At 38.3% G+C, this 24907-nt stretch overlaps 1 protein-coding gene and 1 long non-coding RNA gene across 5 annotated transcripts in view; one reads left to right on the top strand and one right to left on the bottom strand.

The window, feature by feature from the left end:
- Positions 1-24907, bottom strand: part of NKAIN2 (sodium/potassium transporting ATPase interacting 2) — a 952120-nt gene that overhangs the window by 168141 nt on the left and 759072 nt on the right. The gene's annotated exons all lie outside the window — the stretch shown is intronic.
- LOC144316392 (uncharacterized) lies at positions 571-18195 on the top strand. The gene is made up of 3 exons (XR_013382319.1): positions 571-922; positions 9998-10092; positions 15488-18195. It is a non-coding gene; the product is annotated as an uncharacterized LOC144316392 (long non-coding RNA).

Below are 24907 nucleotides of genomic sequence, written 5' to 3'. Positions count from 1 at the left end.
ACATAAAGGAAACATCCCAAGTAAAACTATTAGTTCACTTGAGAGTTATGTGTCTATAAATTCCACTTGTGAAGTTTTCCTGACCACAATAATATAAATAAAAATATTTATTAGTAAACTTATCAGTGACTGACATTAATTGTAACACCGAAGAGTCCTTACTTTTGAGGACTTGTAAATATTACAAAAGGAGTGATTCACTCTATTTTATCATGTGAAGTTCGTCTTATTTTAAATCAGCTACTTTTTCAAACTCAGAATATTTACGTTTTTATACATTTAAATATTAAAGTTAACTTCAGTTTGGCACACTTTAACATAATGTGGCTAAAGCTAAAATTTGTAAGACCTTTTTTTAACGAAACATAATATAACTTGGTCATAATATTTCTTAGGAAATATTAGCAAATTCTTGAAGGGTGGAGAGAATAAGTCAACTCTTTAGATGAAGTTCAGCGTCCTAGGTGATGGGTAGCTATAAATGGAATAGAAGGTGGATTTCTGCACTGGAGAGCTTGTAATCACATACACAAGCATAGAGCTATTAATAGCACAGAGACACATGTTGTCTTTCAGAAAGAGAATGACTAAATGGAAAACAGCAAACACACTCTGTTACAGCAAGTCAAGGGAAAATGAATCCTAACCCAGAGCGTCAATGGTAGAAAATGGAATCATTTCACTGTTGGTGATAGTGCTACAAGATAATAAAGGCCAACTATTCTCACTTTGAAATGAGGTGCTGGATTAATTAGGCAGATCCTGCATAGAAAATATCTGAAATCAGGTTTTGCGGCCTTGAACACTCACTCACACTGAATTCATGAAAGGGTTCAGCTGAAGTGGCCAGGGGCTTTGGAGATTGGAAGGGTTGTTCCTCTGGAGCGAGCTATGCTATGAGACACATGATTCCTAGAAAGGGGTAAGTAAATTTTCTTTCTTTCCAGCCTACTGACAAAGGCTCCCTTGCTACCTGGGAGAGCAGACTAGTTTCTGACTCAGGCCTGATAAATCTTAAATGAAAGCCTGTGGGTGGAGCTACCTGCAAATGGCCAAACAAAAGTGTCTTCACTTCTTGGTTACATTAATTAGTTTTTGAATGTTGAACCAGCTTTGCAAATCTGACATAGATCCCTCTTGGTAGTGGTGTGTAATCCTTCTCATACACTGTCGGATTCATTTTACTAATATTTTGTCGAGGATATTTGCATCTATATTTGCAAGAGGTATTGATCTGTACTTTTCATTTCCTGTAATGTCTGGGTCTGGTTTTGGTATTAGGTTAATGCTTGCTTCACGGAATGAATTAGAAAGTTTTCCATCTGCTTCTATCTTCTGTAAGAGATTGTGGAAAATTGGTATGATTTCTTAAATGTTTGATAGATTTACCACTGAATCCAGATAGGCCTGATGTTTTCTGTTTTGGAAAGTTATTAATTATTGATTCAATTTCTTTAAAATATATAGGCCTATTAAGATTCTCGTTTCTTCTCGTGTGAGGTTTGGCATATTGTGTCTCTGAAGGAATTTGTCAACATTATTTAGGTTATTAAATTTGTGGGCATATAGTTGTTAATAATATTCCTTTATTATCCTTTCAACGTTCAGGGGATCTGTACTGATGCCCCCTCTTTCATTTCTGATATTAGTAATTTGTGTCTTTTCTAGTTTCTTCTTAGTTAGCCTGGCTGAAGGCTTAGCAATTTTATCGATCTTTTCAAAGAACCAGCTTTTGATTTAATTGATTTCTCCATTGTTTTCCTGTTTTGGATTTTATTTCTGCTCTATTTTTTATTATTTCTTTCTTTCTGTTTACTTTGGATTAAATTTGCCCCGTTTTTTTCTAGTACCTTAAGATGGAAGCATGGTTATTGATTTTCGATCTTTCTTCTTTTCTAATATAAGCATTCAATTCTATAAATTTCCTTCTACGCACTGCTTTCACTGCATTCCATAGTTTGATGAGCTGTATTTTCATTTTATTCATTCAATATAAGTTTTAGCTTCTCTTGAGATTTCTTTTTTGATCCACGTGGTCTTTAGAAATATACCTTTAATTACCATGTATTTGGGAATTTTCCAGTTATCTTTGTTATTGATTCCTTTACATTTCTGTGGCATATTTTTCACTCCCTTTCTGTACTGTTTCTATCACTAATTGTTTTTCAGCTGACCACCAGTACCACAGAAACTCATTCAATATTAACTTCTACATATTCTAACACTTTAGAACCAATCAATTCCTTTTTTGTTTGTTTTTTTTCCCTATGGACCTCTGAACTGGAATCCCACAGGCTTCTGTTCTCATCAGCTCTATGCGATTGATGCATAAAATTGGACATGGGACTTCATTTAATATCATTAGTTCTCTCTTATGTTGGATCCCCAGTTTCCTATGTGACTAAGATGATCCTGACATTCCCTTCAGTTTGACCAAACAGATTTCTTCCTGAGTATAGGCCTTGACCTCACTTTCCTAAGAGCATTTTCTTTTCTTTCTTCCTTTTTTTTCTTTTTAAAGATTTTATTTATTTGAGAGACAGAGAGAGTGAGAGAGCACATGAGCAAGGGGAGGGGTAGAGAGAGAAACAGATTCCCCACTGAACAGGGAACCCAATGTAGGGCTCCCTTCCAGGGTCCTGAGATCATGACCTGAGCCAAAGGCAGACACATAACAGACTGAGCCACTCAAGTTCCCCCCCCCCTTAAAGCATTTTCTTTAGAAAACTTTCAATTATAAATTCTTCCTTTGCTCCTTCAAGATGTAAATTTTCTAAAACTCAAGAAGGTCTTTCTCAATGTCCTGGGAGCCATTTCTTTGCAATGTAATTGTCAAGAAAGATAGCATCTGTATCTCTCAGCCTCTGTGGATGGATAGAAGCTTAACTCTGAGAAGCAACAATTAACAAACACAGATGGCCTAATCACATTGACTAACCTCCCAGAATGTCCTCAGGTACTTTTCCATTAGCTCACCCCAGCACTTACAAATCCTCTCAACTTTTGTTTCAGTGAAATTGAGTTGAATTTCTCTCCCTGTAGCAACAGTCATAAATAAAATCTTTCTTGCCTATTTCACTTGGAGTTGAGTTCAGTTCTATACTGACATCTCTCTTCCTTACTATAGCAGTTAAGAAAACCTGTCCTGCCATTTTTAACAACTGCCCAGTGCAATTTTTCTTAACCGGTCTCATGACTCTTAATAGGTTTTCTCTCTTGTTTAACAGAGTACAAAATTCACTAGTTTCCTAAGAATAGGAAAATGATGTTAAGCCTTAGGTGTTTTCATTCAGCTTTTATATTAATTGATTGATATTTTGGCTGGTTATATGCCTCTTGGTTGAAGATGATTTTCTCTCAGAGTGGGTGAATATTTCTCTTTCATCTTCCGGTTTCTATTATAACAGTTAAGAAATCTGATACCATTTTGTTTCCTGCAATTTTTTAATGTGATCTGTTTTCTTTTTTTCTGATCTCTTACACTGTTTTGTCTTAAATAGTGAAATGTTTCAAAAATATTGAAAAGTATAGAGGGTATTACAGCAGTATCATTAGCTTCATCGCCCAGCCTCATTGAATGTTATGCTATATTTGCTTGCTGTCATTTTTTAAATACTATTTTATACATATAAATAATGCTTCCTCTGTATTCCTCCTAAGTGTTATTTCTCTCTCTCCTTCTCCATAGCTAATTACCATCATGATTTTGGATTAATGTTCTCATGAAAGTGTTTTGTAGTTTTACTACATGTTTACATATTCATTAATAATATAAAATATTGGTTTTAGGTTTTTAAACGTGTGTTTCACTCACGTGGAATCTAAGAAACCAAAACAAATGAATAAACAAGGAAACAAAAAGCCAAATCAGTGTTGAAAATAAGAGAACTGATGGTTGCCAGAGGGGAGATGGGATAGAGGGGTTAGGCAAAATGGGTGAAGGGGAGTGGGAGATACAGGCTTCCAGTTATGGAGTGAATAAGTCATGGGAGTAAAAGGTACAGTATAGACAGTATAGCCAATGATACTGCAATAGTGTTGTATGGGGATAGATGGTAGCTACCCTAGTGGTGAGCACAGCATAATGTATAGAGATAAGAAATCACTATATTGTACACCTCAACCTAACGTAACACTGTGTGTCAACTATACTCAAATAATAAATTTAAAATGAAAAAAAAATAAAATGTGCATGCACTCTAACTTATTTTAGTTGCATATTATATTTTTGAAGTTTATCTAAGCAGACAATCTTTTAGTTTCAGCTTCTGAAGTTCTAGAAGGCTTTTTTTTTTTTTTTTTTTTTTCATTTAGTATATAGAGCATTTGGAGGGTCTTTAATCATGAGACTGTTCCTTCCATTCCAGGAAACACTCTTGCATTTTATCTTAAATTGTTCCCTCCCCTCTACTTTTCCTGTTACTATAGAAATTTCTGTTAGTCAGACATTTGACTTCCAGGATTGACCTGTTATATTCTTATCTTTTCTTTCCCACTGCTTGTACCTTACATTTCTCTTGACTTTCTTGGAGATTTTCTTTACCAATTCCTCCCAGTGTGATGTTGGACTATACACTTTATTTTTAATACTTTGAATTTTTAAGAGCTAATTATTATTCTCTAATTGTTGCTTTCGCATAGCTAATATTTTTTTTTTCATAGCTAATATTTTTTAATTGTTTCTGGGATATAACTTTTCTTAGTTTTCTGAATTATTATTTTTAAAAATTGTGTTTCCTACATTGGTTTTGCTTTATCCATTTTTTTACTAAACAAATAAGTAGATAAATAAGTAAATAAAATAATTATCAAGCATCTACTATATGCCATATGCAACATTCCTGCCTTTATGAGTGTTCATCATGCAATGGGGAAAATGGACAAAAAAATGCATAAATATATAAAAGTATCAGTGTAGCAATTAACATATGGCAGAAAATAAATTCAAGTCAAGAAACAGGGTAACCAAGAATAGAGTTACAGGGGGAGTGTAACACTATTTTAATTATAATGGTAAACCAAAAAAAAATCTCCTAATATTTTGTGTTAAGAGAATCCTAAGTGAAGTATAGCAAAGATAGGGAAGCATATTCCCAGCAGAGGTAGTAGCTAGTAGGAATGCCCTGAAGATTTTCTGTTACTCTTATTTTTGTCTTTGGCATTTCCTGTTGGGAGTCTTTCATTAAAAGTCTGGCAATTTCTGGTTGTTCTTTGATATCCAAGAGGAGAAAGTAAAGCTTGATTGGCAGTTATTATGCACTAGTGGGGTAGTCAGTTAGTATCCTTCACATATGATGACTGGGCAGTGCCCCCAAAGGCTAGACCTGTATGGATCTGTAGGTCTTTGTTCTGTGTCTTCCACTCTACTAATGGGGCAGGGCAGGTGCCAGACCACAGAATGCTTGTGCTGAACTGGGGAGGAGTTTCTGGTTTTGCTACATTGCATGCACTTCCCACCCCCCCAATATGCAGTCTTAAGGTAATCCTCATGTGTTCTGAAATTTAGTTCATGCTTGCTTGTGTCTCAGGAGTCTCACTTGTCCAGAGGAGAAGCCTGACTGTATACATTAAAAGAAGAGCCTGCGGCAATCTAATTTCTCCTTGAACAGATTATTCAGTCCATTCCCATTTCCAGTCCTGCACCTCACACACTCTGCCTACTTCTAAATCCTGACTTATGAAGGGATTTATAGGTCAAATCTGTACATTGGAACCCTCCTCCACATGTTCATAAACTTTAGGTTTTTCCACTCTACTAAGTCACTTGCCAATCATCCATCTATTTTCTGTCTTCCAAAAACTGTTGATACCTCTTATCCTTTTCACCCTCCTCTTATTCTCTTTTACTGTTAGTTTGTAATTTTTTATTCTTTACTATCACTTTAACATCACTATAGAGTTTAGAAATGAAATGTAAATAAGTGCATATCTTCAACCAGCAATCATTAACTGGAAGATTCCTGGCATTATCTTTTATTCTCATTTATCTTCCTGTTAAACAAAGAACTTTTTTTATGGGCATGTGTGCATTATTTTAACCACAAAATATAAATTCCTTGTATATAAATTCCTTCTATTATCTGTATAAAGCAAATAACAGAAAGGTCTTAAAGTTCCCTTTTCAATGCAACAGAAATTTCTCTGTGATCTGCTCCATACATAATCAATAGGTTATTTAATTCGCATTTATTTTGTAAGTTTGAGCTCAAACTATAAGAACTTTTCAAAGAACAAATCTTGATAGCACAAAATAAGAGAGTAAACCACAAAGCAAATCTTGTGAATTCTGCACAGATTCATATTGAAAACCATACAAGTGGTCTCATAATTTTAAGATCTTAAAAATTTTAAATCTAAAGAAAACTTTCATAATTATATTTTCAGATCAGTAAAATGACAAAAAAATCCTTTGTATCAATACATTTATACGTTTCCTTAGTAAGTCTCCAAAACGTTCAGATGAAAGGACCCCATCATTGGTCATGTCAATTTTTGAAATAACAGGGTCAGATGTGTTACATGAAAGCTGTTATTAGCACTAAAAAGTCACTTCTGGCAGAAGCTATAAGCATTCAGGTCAGCACAAGAACCCTAATTGCTCAACAAATAAACATTTGATTTTAAAAAAAAAAGTTGACAAGCAAATGAGTAAAAGATACTAGTAACATCTCGAAATTTCAATAAAGGGCTAAAACTTACTTTCACAGTTTTATGGCATTTGAAGGAGAGCATACATGCCTATGTCTTTTCAAGAGTAAGTGATGGAGAATATATTGCAGAGATTAGAAGGTGGAGAGTGGGAGAGAAATTGTCAGTTGCAGTTTAAAAAATCTGAAATGTTTTCTTAGATTCTTGGAGTTTTCTATGACTTAGTTCTTTTGGAATAATACTGAAAATGGATACTTTCTCATTTCTAGACTGCTTAGTCACTGTCAGAAGGGCTAGAAACTGCACTTTGAAATAAGGCAATTAGGTTACAGTTAGCAGCATAGTTGCTAACACATAGTAAATTATTCATATCCTATATGCAAAGCTATAAAGATGTAGAGCAACAGAAGATGTGATCCCTAACTTTATGGGGTTTACTGTCTCTTTTTGAGAAGACAAGCTATAAAGATAATGTACAATGGAAGGAAATATCTGATAAGTACCTGAAGAGAGGCGTGAACAATCTATGCACAGGACTTTTGGAGGGTGTGATGCCTGTGTACACTGGTGGGACAGCTTCCTAAAGAGTGTGGGAACTCTATCGGGTGCTGAAAAAAAGCCAGGCTTGCCGAGGCCCACAGCCTGAGGGGAAGACTATTTTAAGTAGAGGGCCTGAAAAATCAAAATAGCAGAGCTATAAGTTTTGTATATTTAAGAACCTGTATATTTAAGTAGCCTTAATTTTATGAGGTAAGGGTTTGTGAGAAGGAGCAGTAGTATAAAATAGTTTGGGAAGATCTTGATTGGGGCTGGTTTGAGCAGGGACTTACATGCCAGAACAAAACAACCTGGCTTATGGAAAGATTTTTGAGCAACAACAAGATGTCAGTACCGTCAAGCAGGAACCAAGAGGTATTGCAATAAATGTTAGTCTGTTGTAGGATTGGGCTGAGGCAGTGCAGGAAACATGATGGAGACCAGTACAGGTGTTGTTTTAGACAACAGTCATTACGGAGGTGATGAGTACTCATGCCATAAATTCAAATGCTTGACCTTCTTCAGCCCAGACTATCGTCCTGAGTTCTACGTGGGCCCAGGGAGGCAGGACTCAAACAGCTGCTTTCAGTAGTCAGAGGAAGAATGGGAACAAGTCAGCCTGCTCTTCTTCTAACTTTAAAACATACTTCTGGCCATGATATTAGAGGAATGACAGCAAGCACATTTAATGGAAAGAAGCAAATTTTAAAACAACAATGCTCTGGGAGGTCAAAATATACTAATAAAAGCATACACATTTAGGGGCACTTGGCTGACTCTGCTGGTTAAGCAGCCGACTCTTGATGTTGGCTGGGGTCATGATTTCAGGTTCTGAGACTGAGCCCCGGGAGGGGTCTCCACTGAGCACGGAGCCTGCTTGAGATTCTCCACCCCCCCACGCCCCCTCCCCCTCCCCTGCTCTTTCACTCTCTCTCTCTCAAAAAAAAAAAAAAAAAAAAGCTTACATATTTAGTTGTTAGGACTCAGAGAGGTAGTTAGGAAATCTTGTGATTGAATGATATTCTGTATTAGCGGATGATGCAGGTGTTGGGATAGTGGGAAAAGCTATGTTTGACACCAAGAATCACTTTTTTTTTCAATGAACTCTTATTTATTTACAGCCAATATACACTGGGTTACAGTTTAAAATAACGCCAGAAAGCATCATTCTATATCTTATTGCCAATATCTACATATGGGTATCAATTCATAGGAAACGCTGAAGAAGTCTTAAAAATTGTCATTATCCGTGGCTTGTTTCCTGCTGGTGAACTTAATATCCCAGCCCTAAATATAGCTGTGTTTTTCTGTTAAGATATGCATAGATCTATGCAAATCTACATATAAAAACCCCAAATGCTAAATTTATCCTGGTAACATATGAAAATCAGTGGAAGCAAATTATATTGTTCAAGATGCCAAAAACAAGAAGCTGAGCAAATATAGATTTGAGAAGATAAGAAAAAATTACAAATGCGCTTTATTTAACAGGTTGAATGGATGTTGCATATGTAGGAACGCAGCCCAGAACATAAGGAAGCTCCTATCTACCAACTCCAAAGATGTGTTTTATCCTGCTACGTGATGAACTTAAAGGAAGTAGATTCAGCATCAAATATACATCTGTGCCCTTACTTTCTTTGAGAATCTTCAACTATGGGCATCCTTGGGATTTGGCTGATTATGGATCATAACTCAATATAACACCATAGCTGGCATTAACTCCAGTTCCTAGTTCTTGGTCATTAATTATTCAAAAAAAGTTTTTCACGCATCTTTTCTGTGAGCATGGAAAACATTATGACCATTGCTCTAAAAACAGATGGGGGGAGTCTCATGGAATTGGGGTTGTTAAAATTTAGATTTTTTAAGATAAAAAGTGTTGCTTCTTGCTACACAGAAAGATTCGCAAAAGATTTAATGCACGATGTTTAAAGTTCAGTGCTATTAGGTATTTTCATTGTTTCTTGTCTGTGGTCCAACAAAGGCCATTATTTCACTTTTCCAAATCTCATCCTGACCACCTTCTTAGTCCAGATAAATGTTTTATGTTACCTCACAATTGGTCTGGCACTTTCTGCAAGCTGAACATTGCTGCAAAAATCGCACTTTAATAAAATCCTCCTCAATACCTCCTATTAACATCCTGTATATCTCTCTGCATTTAAAGTCCTGCTCCTGGCTACTCCTTCTAACAAGCTTTTCCTGATTAACTCCATTCCCTTTTTCAGCACCACAATGTTACACTCAGTACTTCTTTATATATGTATATGAATAGCAATATTATCCTGGTTAATTGGCTTCTTCTTAAGGGTAAAGGAAGATGTGAATCCCCAAGGGTAGCCACTGTTTCTGCTCAAAAAATTACCTTTCAGCTGAAGAAGAAAGTTGGCATCTATAGAGAACTATAGAGAATTTTGTTTTAAGGTGATCGTCCTAATGTTCTGAAAGAGAAGGAAGGGGGGAAGGAGCAGGAAGGGGAAGGGGAAGGGAAAGAAGGATGGGAAGGTAATTCAGCAAGGAAGCCTCTGTGCTAATGTTAAAGTTAATCGAACCTCCAGGCTTGAAAGTCCTATTTTTTTTTTTAACCTTCTAAAGTTACTCATCGGCTATGAGTAGGATCTAAGTTTGGCAAAATGAGTCTTCTCTCTTTCACACCCTTCCTAGCAGATGCTCGAGGCAGAATTTTCTCAGCTGGTTACAATAATGAAAGATCAACTTCTCACTGACTTTATAGTTTTCCATGTACTGAAACCTCTTCAGGCGGCTTTTCCTGCTGTTTTCTCACTTCCCGTTTGTTCCTTCCCTGCAGGTATCTTTTCCCATCTTGTGAGTGTTCCTTCCCGGTCTAAGAGCTTTGCAAAGTGATCTGCATTCACTCTAGGCGCTTCCGGAGGCGAAGAACAGGTGAGCTATTTCAAGAGCTGGTGTTACTGCCATTTGAGCCCCCACCTGAAGGCCACCATTTCATTCGTTTATAAAGCATATTTCTGTGGATTTTTAATGGGCATGGAGGCACCCAGGTGTTAATGATATCAAAGGCTTGGAGACATTCAAGGAGCACTCCTTCATTGCTCCCCCCCATCACTGCCAGTCTCTAGTCCCCCTACATGCCTCCACAGCCCACCCCCAGGACTGACCCTGTCATTATCCCAAGGTCAGAAATTCGAACTTGCATAGCATCTGTGCTTGCCTCCACGGATTTTAGCTCATCAAGCATTGAATCTGGAGCCGGATCTCACTTTGATCCATGGTTCAAAAGGTCTCCATTAAATTTGTTGCCAGAGATGTTTAATATAGTCTCATGTTCTTTCTTTCCTTCATTCTCTTGGAAGAGAAAATGACCAAGAAATGGTAGCAGGATAGACAATGAGCCAAGTATTAATGGTATCGCTGATGGACTTCATAGTAATTTTTTTATTGAGAATGATCGTAATTGGAAATAGAATGAAATATCAATCGATAGAAATTTCCTCTATAAAATCTCTATAAATCAGGCAGCCTGGGTGGCTCAGTGGTTTAGCGCCACCTTCGGCCCAGGGCCTGATCCTGGAGACCCGGGATCGAGTCCCACATCGGTCCCCCTGCATGGAGCCTGCTTCTCCCTCTGCCTGGGTCTCTGCCTTTCTCTCTCTCTCTCTCTCTCTTTCTCTCTCTCTCTGTGTCTCTCATGAATAAATAAAATCTTAAAAAAAATCTCTATAAATCTTTTCATTTGGAAGACAAGCGTGTCTCCCAGTCCATTGGGATATGTTTATCTCCCAATAAATTCTGCGACTTACTGTTAAATTTGTGGCCGTACGTACGGCAAAGAAAGGAAGTAAGGTTTATGTATTTCATTACCTAGTATCTGCCTCAACAACATTTAGAGGTAGGGATTACAATCTCTTTTTTTCAACAGAAAGGGAAAAAAATGAGACTGAGTGGATTTACAACTCTATCAAGTTATTTTTTATTAAGGATGAAACTAGATTTCAAACCTATTTTTGCCTGACTTTGTGCCTTCTTACTGGACCTTGTTGCCTCTTGAGAAATTTTTATTGGTCACTCAATCGATCATTGCCAAAACACCCGTATTTGGTATTCGTTAGGAGAATGTACTAGAATAAAAAATGGCAGACACATAATTCATACAACTTACTTCACAAATTTCTAACTGCTATTCAGAAACCTACTCAGCACTGTATAAGACCTTGACATGTCCTCTTAGGTGGTTTGTCAACTCTAATCCAAAATTCACTGTACCTTGCATTTATATTATAGTAGAGTTATATTTGCCACGCGTTTGGATGAAGAAGCTTTTAAAGATATTTTAGTTGTACTTTATTCTCATGAGAGAATTTTTTTTAAGTGGTAAGATTTGTTCCTTGTCTTGTTTTATCCTGGCAAGTACATAGATCAATACTGCTTAGAATTTGTGGAGACAAATATAAATAAACCTTTAAGTCTAAATAAAGCACCTTTAAGTATATGTACCTATTTCATTTGGTTTGCTTCCAAAGAGCTCTTTGCAGCTTTTGTGACACACAAGGCCACGAGGCTACTGGTGGAAAGGTTGCTGTCTAGAAGAAAACATTAAAAAACAGAAAAATACTTATCATCATGGTTATAGAGAGAGGGCACTTAGTTTCTTAGTTTCCTTCAGGAAGAGAGGAGAGTCTCCCCCAGAAGTTAGGGAAGACAGAATTAGAAGTTGGAGGCACAGATAGAGGGGAAGAAAGAAACTGTTCAATCATTGTATGGCAGTGTTGGAGAGATGAGAGCAGAGCCGTAGTTCACTAGACAGTAGTTCATTCTAGAAACGGTGCTGATAATTGCCGCAGCACCCCCTACAACCTAGTTCTATTTAAAGGGTGTGCACTTCCTTCCAAATTATTTTTTTTTCATTTTGCCTACAAAAAGGAGGCATCATTATCAGAATATTCTTTTCTATTTATTGATGATTCTCAAGAGTATCAAAAAAATGACTTGAGAAAAGAATAGTTTAATAATTGTTCCCTTCCCTCCCCAAAGTGGTTGTTCAGAGCCATAAGCCAAGGAACCCATTTAATTGACATATATAAGTACATCCAGTATGAAATCGGGAATAAGAGAAAAACACCGAGGTATAATTTTTAAGTTACAGGTGGATTTTGTTAAGCTACATCAGTAAAGGAATAATAGAATAACCAGCTATTTTCCTGCAGCGAACATAAGAAACTGTGTGCTATCTGGTGTTCTCACACACCTAAGGGATCTTTATAGCTTTATGATCAGCCTGCTTATTTTGGGCTGTGCATCTGAAAAGGGACACTGATAAAATCGCATCCCGACATGGTGTCTGGGTGGTTGGGGGAGCTAAAAATCAAGTCGTGAGGAACCTTGAGAGAATTCAGGTTGAATTATCTGGAAAAGAAGGAGAGGGACCCTTATAATTGTCTTCCAATGATTAAAGAAATATCAAAAGTCAGAGTGATAAGACTCATTACTTATAGTTAACTCCAGGGCAGCAGCCCGAGATTCAAGCTGATGAATTTATCCGGAACGTAAGCCTCAAAGGATTAGAAGGGCACCCAAGCAGAATGGGTAGTGTGCTGTGTAATGAAGTCCCGTAGCTTGTGGTATTTGAAGAAAGGGTGGATGGCCCTTTACGAGTGAAGGGCCTGGGCACTTGGGAGGGCTCAGTGGTTGAGCCTCTGCCTTTGGCCCAGGGCGTGATCCTGGAGTTCCAGGATCGAGTCCCAAATCCAGCTCCCCGCAGGGAGCCTGCTTCTCCCTCTGCCTGTGTCTCTGCCTCTCTGTGTCTCTTGTGCAAAAATTTAAAAAAATCTTAAAAAAAAAAAAAGTGAAGGTCTGTACTCAAAACTTGTATAGTATCCTCCCTCAAAACGATTCTGTGTTTATATGAGTAGAGAGAGACTAAAGATCACACATGATACGATTTTCTGTTGCGTAGGTTTATTTGGGGCCACTTAAAGGGACGATGGACTGTAAACTTTTGAAGTTGATGTGAAATGACTTAGGAAAAATACACTATAATTTTAAGTGTACAAATGACTAGTTTATGCTCAACTGCTAAAAATCTGCCTCTACTGACAACTACTCATTTTTGCTCTTAAATACCATATACTATGCTGTATTTGACAATAGTTATATATAAATTCTCAGCATCAGGGCACTTAGAGAATCTCTTTAGAAGTATCAAAATCACTTAAACACTCTTGTGAAAGGGAGCAATTTCAATAAATTTTCACCAGTGGTTGCTCATAGTTAGAATCAAGGAAATGCCTTGAATTTACACAACGAATCTGAAAAGATTCCCACAAAAATCCGAGCAACCTAAGAATTTAATTTAGTTAGACTATTAAAAAAGTCACTTACTGTTAATGAAAACAGCCATGTGATTTTGAGTAACTTCGCACTTTAAAAAACTCAGTCACAGAAGAACTGAAATTTACTGTGAATCCTAAGGCTAAACTCTAACCTGACGTGTCGGACTCCTTTCACTCTAAAACGTAGTAATTAATTTTCCCTTGTGCTACATTGTCACTTAGCATGGATTGAAGCTTTAGTTTTTATTAACTGTATAATTCGATTTCTCCCTCGTTGAGTCCATGTTAATCATTCTCCATAAAGAGAGATGTATGTGCCTGTCTGAGATCACGGAGAATAAGAGAAAGGCAAAAGTAAAAATATTTCATGTTCAGGAAAATTCTGAAAGAGCTCATGTAATTCATAGGAATCATCTATTTTTTTCTTCTTCTTCCTTCTTCTGGTCTAAATTATCCAGGTAATTATGTAATTTCTCTGCTCTGTTTGCCAGTAGAAACAGGGAGTCGAGATGGTGGGAAGAATAAAAGACAGTGAATAAGAAGACATGAGTTCATGACCATGGGCATCATTCTCTATATTGCTTTTTCATTCAGTAATACAGAGGAGATAATGACCGTGCTTTTCCAGGTAATTGAGTACTAGAGAAGTAAAATGGGACCTGTTACCTTTAATAAGGATGAATTTGGTCTTAGTGGTGAGGCTCGGTAGGATATTGAAATAATGAGATTTCTGAAGATCTGTAATAATTAGCCATTCTCATCTGAAGAACCTACCTTTGACTGAGGATTAGTGCACAGTTGAAAACCCTTTCTTATCATTTCAAGTTACTTCTCACTATGGCACAGGACAGAGCCTTGACTTACTTTTATATTTTTAGTGGCCAGTTTCCTGGCTATTCCGCTTTGTCACTTCGTCCGCAATCTCCCAGAGCAGACCCCCTTCCTCACCTCTGCCCAAGTGTAAGGAGTCGACGTTGGCCTGTGTATGTCTAAGAACATACTGTTGGCTTTTTCCCCTTGCTGGAGACCTTCTCTCTAACCTAACACCCCAGCCTCCACACGGGCTGCTGCAGCACCTACAGGACATTTCTTCCCATGCTACTTGTCCTCCTGGCTGTGTTTCCCGACATCACCATTGGCTTCAGAACCAGGGCCTCACAGCCCTTCTGTGCCAACTGCTTTTCTAGACCAAGTGAGCATCAGCATAAATCCTAGAGTCTAAATATGTTCAATAACTAATTACTGGCATAAGTATCTCTTGAAGATGACAAGCATCTAATAGAGCTTCTGAATTGAATTATTGAGTCAATAGGCTTCACGTACAGATAATGAATGTATTGTGGTCACGTGAGCTCTTTCTTTATAACTAGGTTTAACATTTCTTTGTGACTGAAATGGACTTCTGGAAAGAATAACAGTTTTTGCAATATCTTAATGTTGGAAAAATTTTGATGTCTATTAGATTTAAACCATAAAGAGAGGCTAGAGGAATTGAATAAGAAACTTGTGTTCAATTAGATTAATGACGACAAGTCAGTGTATCTTTACTTCTCTTAAGCTCCAGGGTACTTATTTTCTTCTTCGGTGTAAACTGAAAACAATATTTCTTCTGTGCACATGGGTGAATTATTCCTTCCCATGGGCCAGAATGAGTAAGAAAAAAAAATCTTGATACGCTAGTTTTGGGGGGCATAATTTGAGACAGGAAGCAGTATTGAGTATGAATTCTGTGGCTACTAAAATCGGATAGAAATCATTTCAGAGAATTCTGGAGGCAAATGATAAACTGCTTATCAGTGCTGGAGGAAAAGACCTAAAATTGCAAAACTGGTTGGGGGAAAAAAAGTCCCTTGAAAAGTGGGAAGACTGTTGTGGTTCTGTTCTGGACTTCCAACCCAGTCTCCTCTGTGAGCTTGTTATACCCCTGGGGCTTACTTCTTAGACTCAATGAATTAAGAGAAAAGTAAAAGTCTTATTTCTGACTCTTCCAGTTTTCAGAGATGAAAAAGAATTTCCACTTCAACCCTCCTCAGAAAAAAAGGATGGGAGAAACAAACCTCCCACATCTCTCCATGCACTTAGCCTCATCACTTCCACGAAGAATGGACCTATTCGATGGATTAGTTTGGAAGAGAGATGGAGCATGCTTCGGACAGTCATTCCTCTCTCACTTGGAGCCAGCTTATCTGCAGAATGCACAGGATCTTTATCACTCCACAGGGTGAAATCGGTGGGACACACTATATCTTCCTTATAGCAATATTTATGAGAATATTTTATAAAGATACATTCATATTTTATATTGCTATCTTTTATAAAAATATACAACTCAACTGAATTTATGCCTGGAAGCTGAATGATACTAGACTGGAGAATGGGGTATGGAAACTCGAGGGCCCAAGAAAAGTACTGAGAGAAGTCTATCTTACTCAAGGACCCACCATACCCACAGCCTGCTTTTGAGGAATGTTGAGTTGGGACCCAAAATCTATGTCCACTGCTAGCTGGATAATGAATAGAAACCTTATACTGCATAAGGATCAACAGGACTAGTTAGATCTTGTGTCTTGCCCGGGTTGAAAATAGCACATTTAAATAAATTTAGTTGTATGTCACTAAAATATCCATCTCCAAGTCACGTATGGTATTCTAAAATATGTCTTGATCGGTGGTAACTGGAAAGTGTCTCTTTCATGAAAATGAACTAAGATTATAGTTCCTCCAAATAGCAAACACCATCACTGTAAAGGATAAAATGATAAGTGAGACAGGATTGTAGTCTTCAAAGGCTGTACAATCTGATATATGCAGTTAATATACATAATTACATCATAAGGGAAAATGTGTCTATGACCTTAATAAAGATAAAACAAAACAAAACAAAAAACCCCAGCACTTTTGAAGTTAAGGTCATCTCCTGTGGTGTCACTATGAAAGGCTCAATAGGGAAGCTGGTATTTGAACTAAGCCTTATAGGACAGAGAAGATTTAAGTAGGAAGAGATGTAAGAAGGAATTGTGGGTGAAAGTACAAAGTGAACAAAAGAATTTAAAAAGGATATATTTAAGAAATGGTGAGTAGGTCTATGGAGCCACAGTGGCTTGCTTTTGCATGTGTATGTGTGTAACCTAACTATGTGTGGGACGCCTAGGTGGCTCAGGGGTTGAGCGTTGAGCGTCTGCCTTCGGCTCAGGGCGTGATCCTGAGGCCCTGGAATTGAGTCCCATGTCGGGCTGCCTGCATGGAGCCTGCTTCTCCCTCTGCCTATGTCTCTGCCTCTCTCTCTGTCTTTATATGAATAAATAAAACCTAAAAAAAACTAATTATATGTGATTATGCGAGAGTGTGTGTGTAAATATGTGTGTGTGCCTGCATGTGCCCCCGGGGAGAGTCACTGTGGAGTCGTGAGGCATCCCTTTGACCATAACACCCACCAGTACTCAGGACCTTTGCACAAGCTAGGGAGTCAGCGTGGAGGATTGAAGGTTTAGACTTGCATTGTACGAGAAAAGGTGAAGGATGGAGACCAACATGTGCTGACAGCTGTTCAGACATTATCTCATTTCATTCTCATTACAATTCTTTGGAGTGAACATTCTTACATAGGGGGAGAGAAAACTGCCACTGAGCAATTAAGTGACTTGCTAAAGGACAAGCAGGACCTGGATGGAACTCCTACTTGTCTTACTCCAAAGCTTGTGGTTTCCCCCCAGTATCAGAGACTTCCAAATTTCAATTGTTTACATACTTTCTTCTTGCTTTGCCTTATCACCACTTGTATTAGTCTCCTAATATTTTTCTCGTCATTAGCTTACACTTTAAGTTTTAATTACTTATTTTGGAAAGGAAATTCTAAAGCCATTTGATATGCTGGGTATGCTTTTTTTTTAATATAAATTTAGAATTCTTGTATGACATAGAATCCTCTAGCTCACACATAATAAGGTATCTTTTGTGAGAAAAAGCCCACTCCCCCACCCCTCCCAAAGATGCTGGTGTGACTTGGCTCTGAATGAAGACCCAGGGCTTGGTGAGCAAAACTCAGACTATACTTTAGTCCCTACTTCAGACAGGTGCCTTGGAGCAGGGTACAAGCTACATAGCTTTATGTGGCGGCCCTGAACATACCCATTCAACTTTAAAAAAACAAAACAAAACAAAACACCTGCCTGACCATGTACCCCCCAGAAAGAATCTAGCACTCTTTTGGAAATGCTGTATTCGACAGCATAAGGGGGGGCCCATCAGTGGTCTTGACATCTGTAAATTTCCCTTTTAGACTCCTACTTACGTATGGGAGCACTTAATGAGGCATGAGTCATTCCACAGAATGGATTTCCTGGGTGTTTAACGCATCTTTAAGTGCGTGTTAGATGGATAGATTTACACCCTGGGATATGTAAATGCTGCTTCTCTGGTCCATGAGTCTCCACCGTATCACAACGAAGTCTGAACAGCTCGGGTATCCCAGGCCCTGCCCTTGATATGATTATATCATGACTCTGTGATTCATTTACTGCATATTTTATCAGAAGTTTCGGTATTTCATCAATTCAGAGCTGTCAACATTCCAACAGACTCAGGATGGAGCTTTTTGAATGAGGCTTTTGGAATGTGGCCCTCAACCCCGTTTTTACCCTATTTACTGTATTCCTACTTATTCAGACCCTGCCAATTACTTCCTCTTTAGATATTCATACAAGGAGCAAAGAGTATTCTTTTTTTTTTTTCTGTTTCTGAGTGGTAACAAAAATAAAGTAAATCTGATTACAGTCATTACCTTTTTTTTTTTTTTTTAATAAGACAATGTGTTACAGTAGAAAGAGTAAGGACTTTGGAATAAGACACACTTTGAATCTGGTATTTGATGGTTTCTAACTGTGTAATCTTAGCCAAGTTAATTAACCTTTCTGTCTCCCTTTTTTAAAGGTAGATAATACTTTCAAGTTTTTCCATTGCGGCCAAAAACCATAGAGGACCCACAGCACAAAGTGGGTGCTCAATGAAAAGAGTTTCTTTTCTCTTTTCATAATGACTTTCAATTTGTTAAAAGTGAAGTCAGATAAGCTATTTAAGAGTTTTGAAAAATACGTTTGATGTACCACTGGATCCTATCCAACTCTTTGGTGTCTGGTATTATTTAACTAACCGGCGATTTCCTGCTTGCTAGCAACGACTTCTGCCCAGATTAAAAAATAAATATAAAATAAAATATAAAATAAAATAAAATAAAATAAAATAAAGGACTATGAGTTCCCATTCTCGCATCATAAGGTCTAGCCTTTTTCTTCCTTGGTTGCTAGGGTCACAGCCTTAGAGCAGCAGCCTCTGTGGCAATGAGAAAAACTTTGCTTAGAAAACTGGCATGTAATCAAGTCTCCTAAACAACTGCTGCCCGGACAGGTTAGGAAGATTTTTTTAGAGAGAATATGTCCCAGGGAAAGAAAGAAATTACGCTCAACTACGGCTTTGCGATTTATGTTGAGACTCTGATGATTGTGTTTAGTTCCTAAGTGGAATGAAAGAAACTCTCGTGTCAGGAAGACAGAGGAGGCAAACGCAAATCAATATTGCAGAGGATGCTCGAGGAAATGACTTTTCTTCCTTCGTGGTATTTTTGATCTGTGAATGATGCATCTTAGCAATTTAACTCTCTTCCTTTAGAGCAAAATTAATATCCCAAAACTGGATTTGAGAAAGCTCGAAGTGGAGATGGAAAATTTTCAAGAAATTAAGCAATACAAATGAGCCAGCAGAGTCGATTGAAATGATCTGATTATTTTTAATGAAGTCACTTGTAACCATTTGCTCGAGTGATATTTTCAGCTTCAAACCTCTAATTTTAACAGGTACCTACTCTGATTCAAGACAAACAAATCCATACCGCAGACTCAAACTTTTTGAGAACAGCATGCTGCCAGAATGAAAAGTCCTAGTGTATAAAACGTGCACTCCTGTTCACTGCTTTTGAGAAGGTGTAGAATGAATGACTTTCTGGCTATAATTCGAAAGACTTCCTCACAGTCAGGATTTTGAAAAAGAAGAAAATGAAGGTGCACCGATGAGCAGATCAAAAGGTTCAATTTAGCTTTTGCTAGATGCTTGCTAAACATCCTTTCACTTCAAACCATCCCACCATCTCAGGCTAGGATGACGAAACTTGGCATTTCAGCCCTGGAACTGAGCTCACTTCCTCCTCTCAATTTTGTAATCCTTGGGGTCTTAAAGCCATGAAGGACCTGAGAAATTATACTATTTGCTGGGAAGTTGCAGAACTAGATGGAAGTCTCGAATTTCCTAAATTTTACTGCGTCTCTTAAAATATTTTTATCCTTCCAGACAGGACAAATCAGACACTCTTGTCCTATTGACCTTATAGAGATCATCATTTAAGCAAAACGTTCTCCCTTTTTTCCTTCCTTCCTTCCCCATCTGGAACAGGCTATGATTACTTTTATTGATTCGCTCAGACATGCCCCTAACATAAGGGTTCAGGGAAGATTCTCTTTTTAAGAGGTGTACCGGGGTCTGGGTTATTATTACCTGACTGACATCCCTTTTCTCTTTCTCCTGATAAGAGGAATCACCTGGCCGTGTGATGTTATGTTGACTAGTCACAGTACTTGATCTGCCTCAACACAGCGGTTTAGAAAAGGGGAAAGGCCCTGATTCCAGGACGGGGTTGGAGGGGGGTCATCAGCATCCCTTTGGAGGAACCTGCAATGAACCTCAGTGGAAGAGTACGTCTCTGTCTGAGGGGGAATAAACTGCAGACTGAGGAAGCCTGCAGACAGGCCTGCTGGCACCTCTCCGACCATATCAGGGGGGCACGTCTGGGAGGGAAGCAAGAACACAGAAGAAAACAAGTCAGAAAAACAGTACAAAAGGAAAGATAAATCCCTGATGGATTCACACCCCTTGCATCCTTGGATTCCACTGGTCCTGAAACGAGCAGCCCATCCTTAGATTTTCGAGCTCACCAGCCAATCCCTTCCCCTTTCTCCTCCCTGAGCCAGCCTGGGTTGGGTTCTTGTCACTCGGGTTTAAAGGAGTTGTAACACAATATTATTCTTTCTTTGCATCCTCAAATTCTCTACAGCTCCCTGCACTTGTTACCACACAGAGTCATCATTCTCTACGACTCTAGGACCTAAGGAACCGTGCCTCTTCTTTTCTGTCTTCATTTCTGCTTATAAAGTTCAGCAGTGTGTGTTGAGGCCCCGAGGAACCACTTGTGGTCTTCTGTTGATAAGCCACACATGCCTAGGGAGCCTCCTGTCCTCACAGCTGAGCATTCTTTCTCTCCAGATGAGAGGTCTGTCCTGCTCCTTCTCTTGCAGCCCACTCATGCAGCCCACTCATGCGGGTGATGAGCCGAAGAACGGTTCTAAAGTGAAAACCTTAAAACAGGTTTTGTTTCCCAGCATAAAATGACTAGAAGCTGAGAAACAAGGAGCATCGCTGTGGGTGAAATGATGCCGCCCCCCCTTCAGTGCCTGAACCTCCCTCCAAAACGCGTGAATGTGACCTCATTGAGAAAAAGGATCTTTGCAGATGTAATTAAGTCAAAGATCTCAAGATAAGGTCGTCCTCGTGGTTCTGCTGTGCTCTAGATCCAATGACAAATGTCTTTATAAAAGCCAGAAGAGGAGACACAGACACACAGAAGACTCTTTGCCTATGTCTACGGGACTAGGCCCAAGGACTGTGTGGGGCCACCAGGAAATGGAAGCAGCAAGGACAGACTCTTTCCTAGGGCCCCCAGAGGGACAGGGGGGCCCTTTCGGTACCTTGATTTCAGACTACGACCTCCCAAACTGGGAGACAATACATTTCTGTTGTTTATGGTGATTTCTACGGCAGCCACAGGAAGTGAATGCAAATGTATAGAACAGGAATGTGAAGATCAATTATTTCACAATCAGTGAATGGATAGGTTGTTATTTTTGTCACCGAGGTTCCCAGCCTGGGACACAGCCCTGATGTGCCCTTGGACAGAGTTAATTCTGGAGCAAGAAGAGGGAGGGCAAAGTGCACACAAAGTGGAGATGAAAGGGAATTACCTCCACCCGAGTAGGGAGTGGTTTTCAAGTATCAGCCAAGTCTTATGAGGGGATCTCTTCTTTCTCAAATTCTTCATTAGGAAACAAGTATATTCCCTTCCGATCAAATTGGTAATCTTTTCTTGAGGTAGTGAGCATGAGCTCTGTCATCAGGCGGGCCTGAGTGCAAATTACAGCTTCGGCCTCAGCTCTGGGATCTCGAACTGTCTCTGATCCAAGCAGAGCAAAAGAGACTTCTGATCAGTGTGAGAAAGAACCCTTTGCTCTCCTCGCGTAGATTCAAATGTGAGAAGAATGTAGTGTTAGGAGTCACTGATGTATCCTCTGACCCTGAAGGGACATCTGGTGTTAGAATAAAGCCAACCAGAAAAATTGAAACCGAGATTGGGAGAGAAGTAAGACACTGGTTACATGATTTAGGATTTCCAATTCTCCTCTGCTGTGTCCTCCAGACTTTTTAGTTATGAGAGCCAGTAAATCACATTGTGTCCAAGATACTTTATCCAGAGCACGTTGATACGCAATGTAAAGCCACTTAATGTAATTCTTGAAATGCAGCATATATAAGTATTAGTATCCTATTAGCCTGGAATTCCAACAATGAATTTCCAAAGAAAGTGTCTTAAGGTAGTGGTTTTTCAGCCTTGACTGCACATTAGAATCACCTGAACAGTTTTTAAAAACTCCTGATGCCCAGTAGCATTCGAGACCGCTTAAATCTGTCTCTGAGAGTGAGACTCGGGCTTTGCTATGTTCTTAAAGCTTCCCCAAGTGATTCGAATGTGCAGCCAAAGCTGAGAACCACTGTTTTATGGCTCACAAACAGGATTTGCAGGGCAAGGGGGGGAAAAAGAAGGCTTTTACTTTAAATAGCAACCCTAAGTATTGCCTATTTATTGTGTCAAGATTTTGAAGTTCACTACCTCTGTGGAGACAGCTCCTAATCTTGTTTTTGCTCCCTCTGGCAAATTGTTGCTAGTTTTCTTTAGCAGAAGTTAAGAGAATATCTTTTTAGCCTTGGTAGGCTGTGCTCATTTATTTTTATTCCGTGAAAAACCCTCCAAGCTTTTGAGCTCGTTATTTTATTAGGGACTAATAAATTTAACTTGACCATACACACTGCTCAAAAGCTTAGTGCTCCGCATGAGGCAGGCCAATGCACTGTTATCTTTGAAGCGTTCCACTTAGCTTATGAAAGGTTTTAGTGTTACATTAATACTCAATGTTAAATTGTGTGCAAATTATAGATTTTTTTTTTTAGGTCCCAGCTTCTGTGACCATATAACACTGAAGATCACTTATCATAAACCCTGGAACCTTCTAGAATAGTGGGGATTTGAAGCTAGCATGTGGCAAAAGAAAGAACTCCGAGTTTAGGGTCCTAAAAAAAGATTTTCTATCACTACATAGGTTTGTTTGCCAAGCTGAACTTCAGTTTTTCTCATCTGTTAACCTAAGCGAGTACTACCTCACCTATAAATCTTACAGGATAAATAAACTAGAGTTATTTGTATGGATGAGTTTTGTAAACCAACAATAAGGATAAAATACGAGTTAGAATTTTTGGGAAGAATAGGAATCCTTTACATATGTTTTTTTGCCTGCATGACTTCAAATAATAAAGATGGTTAATAAAGAGTAAAGTAATGCTTATCTAAAAAGTCTAGCCTTCAGGATGAAAGAAGAATTGGACCTGCGAAAAGCATCCGGGTCTATGGCACAAGTGTCATCTCTTTCTGTTTAACATCAGTATGTCAAAGGGAAAGGACTTTAATATTTGTAGGCATCTGGAGGCCAGGCAGTTTTAAAACATCATTTATTAGCCTAACATTTATTTGAGTACTGCATTGGGCACTTCTCATCTAGACCTCACAACGAGGAGATGAGGAACCCAAGGCCAGCTCGGGGATATTAAGAAATGTAAGGCTATCTGGCAAATAAGGAATTTAAAATCAGTCTAACTCTCCAGCTATTTGTCTGCAATGATCCCCAGTTCTAGCATAAAACAGTTTTTCATCTAAAAAAGGATAGGAAACATTGATGTTTGTCACACTCCCCTGCCCCTGCAATTGTTTATTTAGAAGGTACCATTCAATGTGGGAATTGTGCTGGTACAGATTCCTTGTTCATCCTCACCAAACTCTTTGTCAGGTTTTAGTCTGTCATCATAGCATCTCCCTGATGTTCTCATTACCAGAGTAGTACTGCTTTTTTAGAGACACTGGCCTCTATAAAAGGACAGGATTTAATAAAATGTATACATTCTTGTTCTTCAGTACCAATACTTTTAAGAGTTTTGGATTATTTTTTCCCCTGAAGTGAAGTGGAATGATCAAGTCGAAGAACTGAATGCGTTTGACTATTAAATTTGTTTTAGAGACCATACTGTGAACATGAAATATTATAGTATCTCAGTTTCACAATAAAGATATTTTAGGCTTAGGAAATTTCAGAAATGGAAGAAACTTCTATTTCGGGATTAGTTAAAACCATTTATTTTATCGGCAATGTCCAAATAGTCCTATGGGCTTCCAAGGAGTGTAGAAAATAATTTATCTGATAGAATACCCTCCCCTGCATGTTAATAGGAAAGGAATTATAATGCTAACATGGCACAATCTTAGAATCTTCCCAAACCTAAGGAAATATGTGTCTTCCACACCAAGCTCAGATACTTATTAAGTCTCTTTGATCCTCAGGTAATAAATCAAAATTGAAAATAATTTGGTTTTCATGTTCTAATTATGCAACTTAATTCTTTTCCTTAAATGTGATGATTAATGTGGAAACCTTCCCAGGAACTTTTGGGAGGAGAAGAAGTTTTTTTCTTATTTTTTCAAAAAAAGATTCATAGAAATCTTAAATGAAATGCAGTCTTACTTTAGATTCATCCAAAGGAAACCAATGCTTTATTTTTTTTTTTTTAAAGCATGTACAGAAACACCTGGCCCAGAAGGTGATTACCATATCAACAATGTCACAACAAACTTTTCAGAAGAAATGCTTTATGAATACATGAACCATGTGTCTGCCTTTTTCACATTTAATGGGCCTGTAATCTTAATATAGGTCTCAAAACCATCTTTTGATTGAACTACTTCCTCCCCCCCAATTAAGGCATTAAAATGATCTGTGAATTTGCTCCTCATAGCTACCATGTTCCCCCTGCTTCTAAATATCTTTGTTTTTGGAACTGTAGAATATGTACTGTTCCTTTCAAAATTTAGATTCATCAATAAAGTGGTTTCAAACTTATTGACTCTTATTTGGAGACAAATTATTTATTTGTTTATTAATTTTTAAGTAGGTTCATTCCCAGCATGGAGCCCAACACAGGCCTTGACCCTC

This window comes from Canis aureus, chromosome 1 (assembly GCF_053574225.1).
Source record: "Canis aureus isolate CA01 chromosome 1, VMU_Caureus_v.1.0, whole genome shotgun sequence".
NCBI classification, from domain to species: Eukaryota; Metazoa; Chordata; class Mammalia; order Carnivora; family Canidae; genus Canis; species Canis aureus.
The sequence above is the reverse complement of the archived record's forward strand: the minus strand, read 5'-3'. Positions and strand labels throughout refer to the sequence as shown.